Below are 12,687 nucleotides of genomic sequence, written 5' to 3' on the forward strand. Positions count from 1 at the left end.
CAAGCTATTGCTTTAGTTCAATATGGTGAAAAAAATTAAAAGAACATCAAACTCTTTTAAGTAAGGAGAAAAAAAAAAACAAGCAACTACCTATTTTATTGAGTGTGGATATCAGACAGCCGAGCACGTCTTCATTCGCAATGACTCTTGATGATTTATTTTGCATATTATAGCTGCTTATTGCCAATATTTCAGCAGCATCAGTGCGGCTTCACAAGCGGTTATCGAGTGTAATCAACTATTCAAATAAATTACACTTTTCAATTATATTTTTTTTAAATTAAGTTACTTAGAAATAAAATAATTATCAAAGAAACTAACGATAAAATACCTACAATAATATAGTTTGAAAATTGTTAATAAAATACATTTTTATTTTTGTAATGAAATGTACAGTTGTTATGAAGAGTAGTAATGGTGATCAGCTACAGCAGATGAGATGAATACGTTTGTACGACATAGCAGCAGTTACACGTAGACGTATGGATACGTGTAAGCTGAAACAAAAAAATCATTCATTTATTAATGCTACCACACAAAAGATGACCTTGCAAAATTTTAATACTTTTTTTAAATGTTACATGCACAAGAACAATAATTGTTTCTAAAATAACCACAAATTAATATTTATTTAATAATGTATAATTGTTACAAATGCATATTTTAATGCTAGTACTGCTGAAATTTTGTGTCTCCTTTATTGTTATAATATTGTATGGTATTTCGCTCCTAAAATTTTCTAAATATATTTGCTATACACTTTTAAAGATGTTTCGTTAGTTGCCATAACTAAAATTTTTAATTTTAAATATCATAAAAGTAATTGCAAGTTATATTTATATATATATTTATAAAATACAAGAAAGTGCATTTTGATTATTCTTTGAATGTTAAAGTATTCAGCACACTTTACGAAAAATATCTACTAAGCCAATGTATTTTTATTGGTTTCTTGAAATTTAAATCCGTACTTCAAATATACTTTTAATATTCAAAAATTATATCAGGATAAAGTAGACTCAGTAGAACATTAACTTGCTTATTACAATCATGTGTTTACTAATTTATTTTTGAGACTAAGCAATAATGTGTATTGAAATTTATAAAATTTCGTATTCAGGTTTTTGCTGTCTAGAATTTATGAATTATTTATGAATACGTTATCATTGCCAAATGACATGAAATAGTATTATCACTCAATCTGGTTCAATGAAGTCATATTAGATGAAAATTGAGCTAAAGGATTATTCTTATTGACAAATCAAGGAAATTCACTATCAACTGTGCTAAAAGATTGTAATACACTGGACATCAGTGAATGACACCGATGAATCAGTGAATTTTAATAGTTGAAATTCTTTTTGAACTAGTTGCCAAAATATTTTCTTGTAAATCTACAATTATAACAATTTAAATTAACAATAGAAGCAAATGTTAGTCTCCCAAAATATGATAATCATGAACGTGTTCCAATGCACAGTATTTGACTCTAAGCACTACAAAAATAATTGCAACCAAGCTTCCTAAAAATTTACTTGTAAAACGAACATTTTTTTTACAGTGCATGGAACGAAAAATAAATTGCCTTGGACAGAAAACTACACTTGTTAAAAACATGCGTGGTTAGTACAAAAACCAAAACCAACGCTAAGCACACAGTTATTATTCACATTGTCTATAGGTACTCAGAGCTGAAGAACTAGAAGTATCAATCGTAGTCACAACAGATGGATTTTATCCAAGTCCTACAAATGCATTCTACGGCTCCACAATCTACCATTATGGCTTATCTTAAGTGATTCTCAAACTCAAAGTCGTGACCCAAAGTACTGCTGCAGGGATAAGTTTAAAGATACAAGAATGTAAAAATTAGAATTTTTCGAAAACATTGGGAAAATACCTGAAAAGTGTAACGTCAAATATCGGCGTGGATTCAATATATAATAACTTCTGACTGGGCGAGAAAAAAACTAATACTGTCGCTATTCAATTTCCAATATAAGAATATATTGACATTTCGTATCGCTTTAGGCTACCAAGGAGGTAACCGATATCATTTATGAATCGCAAATCGATAATGATTAAGTAATCACTGTAAATTCGACTCTAGATAAGATCAGACTTTGTTGACACGTGATTCTAAGAAAATTTAGATTTTGACAGCCGAATATTCATGGAATATTAACAAAATCAAATTATTGATACACGATTATATAGTCTGATGCTACATGAATCGTAATTTTTTTTTGTAACATCACAATATTCAACTGTCAAAAACGTGAATGCTCGTTGAGACAGCTGTTCCAAATAAAAAGTCTAGTCTTACGCTGGAATCACGATAGCGGGTCATATGTGACGCGAAAAAAAAGTGTATTTCTAACCAATCACATTTAACACAAATGTGATGTCAGAGTACCCGAATTTGGGGACGCAACAGATGTATAATTGGGAAGTTTCGTCTAGTAAATTAATTTGTGAAATCATTTTTCAAAAAGAACAGGGTAGGTAATTAAAAGCAACATGTAAACATTGATGACGGTTGTATCCGTAGTGCGGTGAGCACTGCAAGAAACTTTTTGACGTGACAACGTCAAATGAATCTATGAACGCCGGCTGCACGCACGAAAAAGTGTTCCGTAACGCACGTTGTCCCGTTACGCTGTGTCCTGTTACGCTCATTGTACGCTTGCGCCGCATCTATCTCTCTTCCACTCGATTGGAACAACCATCGATTTGACTTTTTCGAGGCACATTAAACTTGAAACTCTCCCATTCGTTTCCTACTTTTCCTATCATCGTCCTATCCTTAACAGAATAACACAGATTGGAAGAAGTTAAATAGCAAACATGTATAAAAGTTATAGTTAAAATAATCTCTTCGTTAAAGTAATAAACATATTTGATTAAAAGTAAAGTTATCAATTAAATTGTAGATTTCATTTCACTCCTTTATAGCCATACAAAATAGTGATAATTCAATAAAAAAGATTCAATTTTATTCATAAAAGTATGCAATAATTTCATCAATGTTTTGTTATGACGTCACGTTGAACTATCGTCCGCAAACCGACTTTACAGACAACCAATTTTTTATGTATTGCTTACAACGCGACATAGTTGTCTGCTGGGGGTGCCTCGCCGTTGAGATACCAGCATGGCGGAGGGCAGGGCGGGTGCACGTACCGTAATTGTAGCTGTAGGGCACGTAGTCGGCGTACAGGCCCGGCGAGGCCAGGGCTGGGCTGTAGGCGGCGGCGCCCGGGACGTAGGCCAGGGGCGTGCCGTAGGTGTAGATGACCGGGGCCTGGGCCCGCGGCCTGGGGGCGGCGCTCGCGCACGCCAGCACCAGCAGCAGCGCGGCCTGCGGACACACACGCTCCTTCATCCTCCTCCACCTCGCGGTAATACATGGCCCGTGAACATTCACAATGATGCGGTTATGTTTTGCAGGTTAGCTTCTGCTCCTTGGATCCTCATTCCTCTGAAAATATTGTTGGTCATACTGTAAGTCATAAATTAGAAATAAGAATTTAAAAATGATACGTAGAGTTTTGTATGATATCAAACAAAAAGGAAATAGGCGCAATCCTCAGAGCAACCCGTGATAGCAGTCAAGCGAAGAGAGCGAGTGGCCCCTTGGCGAGCGATAGCAGGCGACGAGCGACGGGTTTCGCGTGCGAGCATCTGATACGGTGCTGTGTGCGCGGCGGACCAGTGAGCTGTTGGCGCCGAGTTCCGCGATAAGAGACGAACAGTAAGGAGAGCCACTGTCTAGCCGAGCTCCAGTGGAGAGAGCAGAAATAATAAACTTGCGAACGTGTGATTAATTTGTGTACAGACATTTAAATTTTGTAATTTTAACCAATAGGGTAAATTTTAGGTAATAAATAAAAATTAAATCAATTGATTGGGCTATTATTTCCAGACCTGTTCTTTCCTCCACTCGTAGACGATCACAGTGGACGTCCTAAGACAAGACAGTCCGTCTGTTCCCGTCACCAGGCACAGGCAGACTGCTGCTCACGTGTGCTCGCTCGGTCCTCAGAGGGTCGCTGTGGTTCTCTCCCCGAGGCGATCCGGGTTTCAGCCCGGACCGGGTAAAACAGGTTCTTGCTTTTCGCTGGTAGGGCAATGTGGCGGACGTTTACAACGACCAGTGTATTAGTTTTAAAAATAACCATGTAGCTTAAGTTGGGCGATGACATCATCACTGGGTGATGGAAGTGAGTAGGTAAAAAATGTAACTTATTGATCGATGGAGCGGAGTTTGAAAAGTAGACTGTGATACAGTAAAGGGGAGATTCAGAGAAATGTAAAGCTCTTCACGGGTTTTCCTTCGCCATTTGTTTTTTGTTCATGGTAGATACATATAGAGGGTCCATTCACCTTCAAGCTGCTTCTGTGATTGGACCACGGTTTCTCTGACCCAATTAAAAACCCTGTATCGAGTCACAACCTTCCCAGTAAACATGTGTCATGAGTTAGTAGCCAATGAACATGTGTGACTACCCTAGAGTTCATTAAAACTGCGAATATTTACAGTCCCTAGACATACCCCTGTCTCCGCAACCAGTGCTGCTCCATGACATCCTCACCCCGAAGTCCTAATGACCTCGATGTCAAACCCCTAGCACAGTAACCCTGCCGTGTTGAGGTGTCGCAGTGGTGATACTCCGGAAGATCTGGGTTCGGAACCCAAGTCGGCAGTCCTTATTAGGCCTATCCGGGCGAACACCGGGACGGTACCTCGCTGTACGCCGCGGCCCATGTCTTTGGTAACAGCCCCTGGGTCAGCGGTGCTAGGCACGGCCTCGTCTACCATGACAGAGAAGCCCGTAATGTCGTCGTAACACGACTGGACGTGCTTCGCGTGCGAAAGAGCGGCGCCCAGCGTGCACCTCGCCGCGACCACGCGTGCCACGTGCCACGTGCCGCTCTTTGTGTTCCTCGAGGTCCGACCGCCCCACTGATTGCCCCTTTCAGGCGAGGCGTCGCCGTGCAGGAGGGTGAGGGGGGGGGAATATATATCCACCCACCTGAAGGCCTTGAACATCTAACATGCTTACCAACCAATGGAAAGAATTCGAAAGCAACTAGCGGCGAAAATTGTTCTATCCCTCCCCCCTTACCAACCCTGAAATGAAATACTACGCACGATCTTGCCGTACAGTGAATATCATGTAGATGTGTGTACTCGGGAGAAAAATGTTTCTTTGATACAAACAAATAATTGTTTGTTTTATGGCGACATAAATATTTACATGCTAACAAAATATTTTGTGACCTTGCGAAATTCCACGCGCAACAAAATGTATTCCGTTCATCTAACAAAATGCACAGATGAGTTGACGAAACCATTTTGCTAGGTCTACAAAATATTTCCTACAGCAAACTACTTGTTTTAATCAACTGTTTAAATTTTTCTCCATACAAAAAAAAAACACCGAGATATCTTGTATTAAAATGAAATTGTGCTAAAATTAAAATTATAAAATCTTGTCTACATACAGCAGGTAGAACATTCAATGTATGGAAGGTTCGACCGGTGGAATATCCAACAGCTGCATGCTCAGCTCAGTCGATCTGAATTTATCCTGAGGGATATCCAATTAGAGAAACATTACGGAGGTGGAATATTGCCATCAGTGGGAGATCCAACATTTTCGAATATCCTAACGACCGAGGATCCAACCAGTGAATAACAACACCAGTGAGAGATTGAACCGTTCTGAGAAGGGAAGACGGCGTAGCTTGATGGGGGACCTTCAGCCGGGGAAGTTTTCAGCGACCGAGCGAGGCGGCGCAGCGGTAAAACGCTGGACTCGATTCTGGAAGGATCTGGGTTCGAATGCTAGTAGGGCCCAATGGCGGCTTCAGGATGACTTCGGGAGGGGCTATCGCACAAAGAAAGGTCGTAGTTGCAAAAAAATGAAAGTGGTCAGATATTGGCCTTGGTATGTATATTATTTACAAATCACAGGTTTCAAATACAGAATCTTAGTAGCTCCATGCAACTTTTGATGAGATAAAAGTTTAACACATGAAATTAAATATTTAAGTAAACATAAATATACACTAATCAATAAAATTGGTCTCGGGAGGGGCTATCGCCCCCCCCCCCCCCCGCCCCTTCCGCAGCCGCGTTTGGTAGGGCCATGCTGATGGTACACCATGATGTCACCCCGGGCAACCTCACTATACGACATGGCCGATGCATCTCCCAATCTCGCTGACTAGTGGGCCTTGTCGATAAGACTCTGAGGACCCCCGCCTACCTGGGCACACATGCTGCGAGCAGATCTTCAGATGGGGGAAAAAAAAACTCGCGATTTGATAACCGTTCGAGGTATCCGAAAAGTAATTCGAGAAAGAATATCCGCTAAGGGCGGGTGAGTAGTTCTGTTTCCGTGTTTCTGTTTTTTAACTGTAAAGTGGTTGAAACCCGTGTTTTCAGAATAAGTTTTAGGCATGAAACACCCGGTACAGATATTTGAAAGCACTCAATGGACTTGCATTATCACACCTCCTATGCGCGCCGAGAAGACTGCGCGCCAGTTCAGAGGCGACACCGCGCTAGAAGCACTAACGAGCGTCTCACTTAACATCCCGCCTCACTAACACACATACATCCACGGACACATGATGATCAGGGGGGGCTAAGCCCCTTCCCCCCTCCTCCGTGGCATTAAGAAGCCCCTCACCAAGAGGATCCGCTTGTGATTCAAAATTGTGACTTGTGAAACGGGGTTGATAAACGTAAACGTCAAAACTATGTTTTACGGAGAACTTTTTCTGTATATTTTTTTAAGTGTTCTAATGATTACATGCACAAAAGCACCCTATCCAGCGATGACTTGTGTCGGTTTGAAAAAAAACACGTGCAAAACTCTCGGCCGCCCGGGCCCGCCTCGCAAATCCTACAGATCTGCGCCCCTGACTAGACGGGCCCAACAATACGAAACAGAGGAAGAGAGGACCAGCGACTCACCAGACTCCTCATGGTGACGGGCTTGGTCGGCGTGCGGCGTGGGTCCCCGCAGGACGTCTTTATACCGGCCATCCTCCCCCCTCCCCCAGGCCCTCCTCCTAGACACCGCCCCGCGCGTGACTGGCGAGCAGCGCACGTCCGCGCATGCCCCTGACGAGGGCTCACGAGTGGGGGACACGGCGGTCATGACCAAGTGCTGAAAAACACATTAACTAGGTGAACCATTGTTTACATTTGGTTTCCACGCGGTTAAAAAAAAAATTTCACCCAAAACTTACGAAGAACGCTAGTTGCAAATTATCCAGGGATCTTCGAAAATGTATCGTTATCTTCGGGTGCTGAGTTAATGTACTTTGAACGTGAATCAACAATAATAATCATATTATATGAATAATACATTTAAAAAAAACGTGTTGAGTCTACAGCGAAAACCTTTTTTCTTCTACAAATAAACACAGAACTCAGAGGTCAGAATCCAGCGCAATTTTCACGAAGATCCATTAATCTGAGATAACGAAGTAATCTTCGTTTCTTTCAAGTTAATTCTTTGTAGTAAAGTCCGTTAATTTAATGCAATTTATAACCGTGCAACCAGAACTTCAATCGTGGCTGTTTGTAATTTTTTTTGTCCCAGTTTTATTTCTTACCTATTAACCCAAATTTTTGGCATAACAAAGGCATGAATCGTGCTTTTTACTAGAAATGGGCCAATAAAGTTCTTATATACCATAAATTCTTTAATATTCGCAAGTTTTGAAATCCGAGAAAAATATTTGAGAAATATGACATTCAGAAATTTAAGCACTTGCATTCTGTGTAGTTGACAAGGATTACAATATTTATATTTACAGAAGCTATCAAAAGGAATTTTTATATTTGCCTCCAGCTACAATTCTCTGTAATTGTTAATTTAGCGGTTCAGGAACATTTTTGAAACGAAAAGAACTTATTTTCATCTTTAATATAAAAAAAGTTTTATTTTTAAAATAAAAAATTAATGGGTTGAACGTTTTTTTTCAAAAATTAAATTTCTAGGTTTTTGCTCATATATTATTTTAAACCTGAATCTTGAGACCTAAATTCGGATTGGAGGTACTCCCTTAAGAATCGCATTTGAATTCGAATTACGAATTTGAGAAAAAGTGGATTCGATCCATCATTATTTCATATATTTTTACAATCTGATATTTAGTAGAGCCCATGAGGCTCGTTCTCACCTCCATTTTGATTTTTGACGTGACAACGTCTAATAAATCGATGAACGCCGGCTGCACACACGAAAAAGTGTACCGTTACATACATTGTCCCGTTACGCTCATTGTACGCTTGCACCGCATCTATTTCTCTTCCACTCGATTGGAACAACCATCGATTTGACTTTTTCGAGGCACATTAAACTTGAAACACTCCCATTCGTTTCCTACTTTTCCTATCATCGTCCTATCCTTAACAGAATAACACAGATTGGAAGAAGTTAAATAGCAAACATGTATAAAAGTTATAGTTAAAATAATCTCTTCGTTAAAGTAATAAACATTTTTGAATTAATGAGTGCAAATAAAAGTAAATTTATCAATTAAATTGTAGATTTCATTTCACTCCTTTGTATCCATACAAAATAGTGATAATTCAATAAAAATGATTCAATTTTATTCATAAAAGTATGCAATCATTTCATCAATGTTTTTTTATGACGTTGTAAATTTAAACTATCGTCCGTAAACCGACTTTACAGACCACCAATTTTTATTTCATTCTTTCGTTATTACTTTTATTTTAACTCGATACCTTCTTTGCATTTGTTATTTTTTCACAAATAATTTCATCAGTACCTGGATGACCGAGCTTTGCTCGGTATTTATTTATTTTTTTTTTTTTGGGCTAAAACCATCCGTGCCGGCTGGGTAAAATAATGGGTAAGTAAATGGCTCGACTCGCTTATCAACATTATTTAAAGAGACAATGTTTTTATTGCGCTGGTGAACAATCATTTCATTTTCTGGAAATGAAAATGACGAACAACGAGAGCGACGTCTGCGAGATTTGCGGCAGCGTGTGGCACAACGTGTTGCTAATGAAAATGGCGAACAACGAGAATAACGATTAGAAGAACAAAGACGTCGAGACGGAAGACGTCGTAGGGCTTTAAAACTTAAAAATTTCGTTTTTATCAAAGATCGTTTTGGCATTTTTAAGTGAACACATGAGTTAAAAAGACACAAATAATATAAGTAAACAATTGATTTTCTTGGTCTAACCTCAAACCAAACACTCATTGGCAGGGGCGCAACAACAAGGGGGGGGGGCAAGGGGGTATATATATATATATATATATATATATATATATATATATATATATATATTTCACAAAATGAATTTGATTACAAAAACAAATGTTGAAGATACACCTATTATACGAAACTTGAACACCAAATTTAACGTAGAATTCTTTAAAATAATACCACGCGTGAATAAATACACGCAAGTTGTGTTTTCAAATACATTTCTTGACGCGAATAACCCACCGCTACAATTCGCTGCTGGAGCAGCTACCTCGACTATCGAATCGTTTGCTTAGCAGATCCAAATGTTATATTATATAATGAAATGGCACACACACAAAAAAAATATATATGTATGGATGATTTTTCCCCCCCTTCAAATAACTAGCCTATTTCCTTTTTGTTTGCTATCATACAAAACTCTTCGTATCGTTTTTAAATTCTTATTTCTAATTTATGACTTACAGTATTAGCCAGGGGTGCAACAACAGGGGGGGAGGGGCAAGGGTATTTTGCCCCCCCCCCCTTCTGAAACTTGAAGTGGGGGCAAACGGGGGCAAAGAAAGTGCTGTGTAATCAATTTTTAGATAATAAAACTGCTTAAATAGCACCATTTTCCACCTTGAAATATCTATATTCCCGGGGGTATATTGCCCCCCTTTGGAAATTTAGTTGTTGCGCCCCTGTTCATTGGCTTAGTGTTGCTTAACAATGCCATCTACTGGAGTAGCTTTAGTGTTGTTGTGTCGTTAAAGCAGTTAGTTTCTCCCAATAAAAAAAAAATTGTATTATTAGATGTATTATTGTATTAATAGATGTCAGGAAGAGTAATATATGTTTAAGTTCATTATCGATAATGATGATTATTGAAAACATGAATTATAATTGCATAGATTACACGATTGTAAAACACATATAATAAAACAAAATGAATTTTCTCCACAATTTATTTTTCCCAACAATAGTCAGCGTGTATAAGGGAACGAACGGAGTGTTGTAGATCGCTCGGCACGTGTCGGACGGATCCGGCTCCAGTGGTGATGATGCGCCCGTGTACAGTTGTTGACCTGGTGGTGGGACGCACGTAGACTCGGCGAGGTTAGGGAACAGCATTGCCGCGAGCTGGGTAACCTCCGCCAGCTAGCGGTTCCCCTCGCCTGACGCGGGCCTGGCAGAAACCAGCGGCCCGCCCCTCGCACCGGTACCGCCGACTGCACGGGCCATCGACCCCTCGACCGCCGGAGCTCTCCGCGATCAGCTGGTGCAGTCGTCTCGCTATCCTGGCGACCACTCCTCGCTCTGTCACGTGCTTGCTCCGGCCCACGCATTCCAACGCGCAACGGGAGGAAAAAAAAAACATTTCTCGCAGAGTAACTTCAAGTCTGGTTTTAATTAACTTCGCGTATCCCTAAAAAATGTGTTCCAACATAATTTAAAAATAATTATGTAATCATCAGAAGAATTAAAAAAAAATATCCAAAAACTTCTAATCTAATAAAATTGGACACGCAAAAAAACCCTTGCAACCATTTTGAGGTTATAATTCCATCCATCCGTCATAAGTAGGGGCATGCATTTTTCGCGAAAAGATCTGAACGCCTATTAGACTGCAACAAGGTATACCCGCCCCTGTGGTTTCTTCCTTGTGATTGGCGGCCGTCTGCGAGAGAAGTCGTTGCCTTATTTGACCGAGCCACTCAGGACGCGTTTGCTTCCGCACTGGATTATCGTGATTGGTGTTAGTTACGAAATACGTGTACCTGAAAGAAACTCACCCAATCACGAAACACAGACTATGCTACAGTGTTTTAACTTTCAGCTAGTCTCGAAATCTTTTCGCGAAATCTGCATGCCCCTAGTCATAAATATTAAATAAATAAAATTACCTATACGTGTATAAGTCTTCGCTTTGCAATAGTGATTACAAGGACATCGAGAGGAACCAAGAGCCGTTTTGTCGGCCCTTTTCCTATTATTTAAGGTAAAACTTTTCAAATACCACGTTTAAAATAAATCTAAACGCTGTTAGCGTTACTGTGGCCATAAATATAAACATGACATTTGCGTATCGCATTACCAGGGACGTAACTAGAGGGGGCAGACGGGGCTTTTACCCCGGCCACCGCATTTAGGGGGAAGGGGGGGGGGGGCTAAACTGGCAGAGTCATTTTTATCTAGTTATTTTACTTAAATATCAACACACACAAAAAATGTTGGAGGGCATATGAACTGAATTATTTGTATTGCAAGAAACATACATATATTGTCGTAAAATATTTAAAGACTGGTATTTTTTGTGTACTATCCATCTTGCGAAGCATTAAAAATGAAATGACCGCAAATAAATCTATTTATATACCATCTAAGTTGAATCGAATTTTTTTGGAATGGTGGAATTCATATGTGGGGACGATATGAGGTGTTGTTGAGTAGTGTTTTGATTGGTTTGGAAAATAAGGGGACTGAATGACAAGATGAGTTCTTGCCCCGGGTGGAAACTAGCCTAGTTCCGTCTCTGCGCGTTACTTGAAAGTTATCCTATGGTTTCTATTAATTCTAGTCCTATCAGGGTAGAACCAAGCATTAAAAAAATTAGAATCCCTAAACCCAAGTGGGCCCCGGGAATGCCACCCTCCCCCCTCCCCTCCTTGGCCAACCCTCTTGACTACTCGGAGCACTTATTCCAGATTTTAAAATGTTTCTAGCAATGCGATATACGCTCGAATATTATAAAAGAGAGAGCGTGGTTTTTGTTTATTTATAAGAAGTAATTTTGAATCGATTACAAAAAAAAATTTCACCTTAATAAACTTACATTATTTAATTTTAACCCAACTATGTTTTATTATCAAATAAATAATTGTGCTATAGCAACGTTTATAACAAAACGGAGAAAAAACGACTATATGAACGGCAACGTTGGATTACGCTGAAGAAAATGTTACATATATTACAAATAAAGAATAACCATATTATCTTTGAAAGATTTGTGCAATGGGAGTGCATGACTTGATGTAAGCTTTTGGACATACGCCATTGCTAAGTCGCACCTGTGTTTTCGTACCATGTGCGTCTCTGCCTGAGGAAGGGAGCAGATAGCAGTTCCCGAAATGTCGCTTGTTTCTGTTTTGGAAAACTATTGTGTTTGTTTCGTCTTTTCGTTTTGTCGTGTTTTTGTCTCGTTTCAACTATTGTGCTGAATTTTTTTGGGTTCAATATTTTTGTGCTGTCATCATTTGTGGGGGTTTTTTCGTTCTCTTCTGTTTTGGAAAACTATTGTGTTTGTTTCGATTTTTTCGTTGTGTCGTGTTTTTGTCTCGTTTCAAATGTTGTGCTGAATTTTTTTGGGGTCAATATTTTTGTGCTGTCATCATTTGTGGTTTTTTTTTTTGTTTTTTTTTTTTTCATTCTGTTAGT

At 39.3% G+C, this 12,687-nt stretch overlaps 1 long non-coding RNA gene across 1 annotated transcript; it reads right to left on the reverse strand.

Annotated features, from left to right (window-relative positions):
- Nucleotides 1–342: 342 nt before the first annotated feature.
- LOC134533080 (uncharacterized) lies at nt 343–7,058 on the reverse strand. The gene is made up of 3 exons (XR_010075247.1): nt 6,989–7,058; nt 3,184–3,361; nt 343–497 (listed from the first exon to the last, which is right to left on the reverse strand). It is a non-coding gene; the product is annotated as an uncharacterized LOC134533080 (long non-coding RNA).
- Nucleotides 7,059–12,687: the final 5,629 nt, after the last annotated feature.

The sequence above is a fragment of the Bacillus rossius genome, chromosome 1 (genome assembly GCF_032445375.1).
Source record: "Bacillus rossius redtenbacheri isolate Brsri chromosome 1, Brsri_v3, whole genome shotgun sequence".
NCBI lineage: Eukaryota > Metazoa > Arthropoda > Insecta > Phasmatodea > Bacillidae > Bacillus > Bacillus rossius.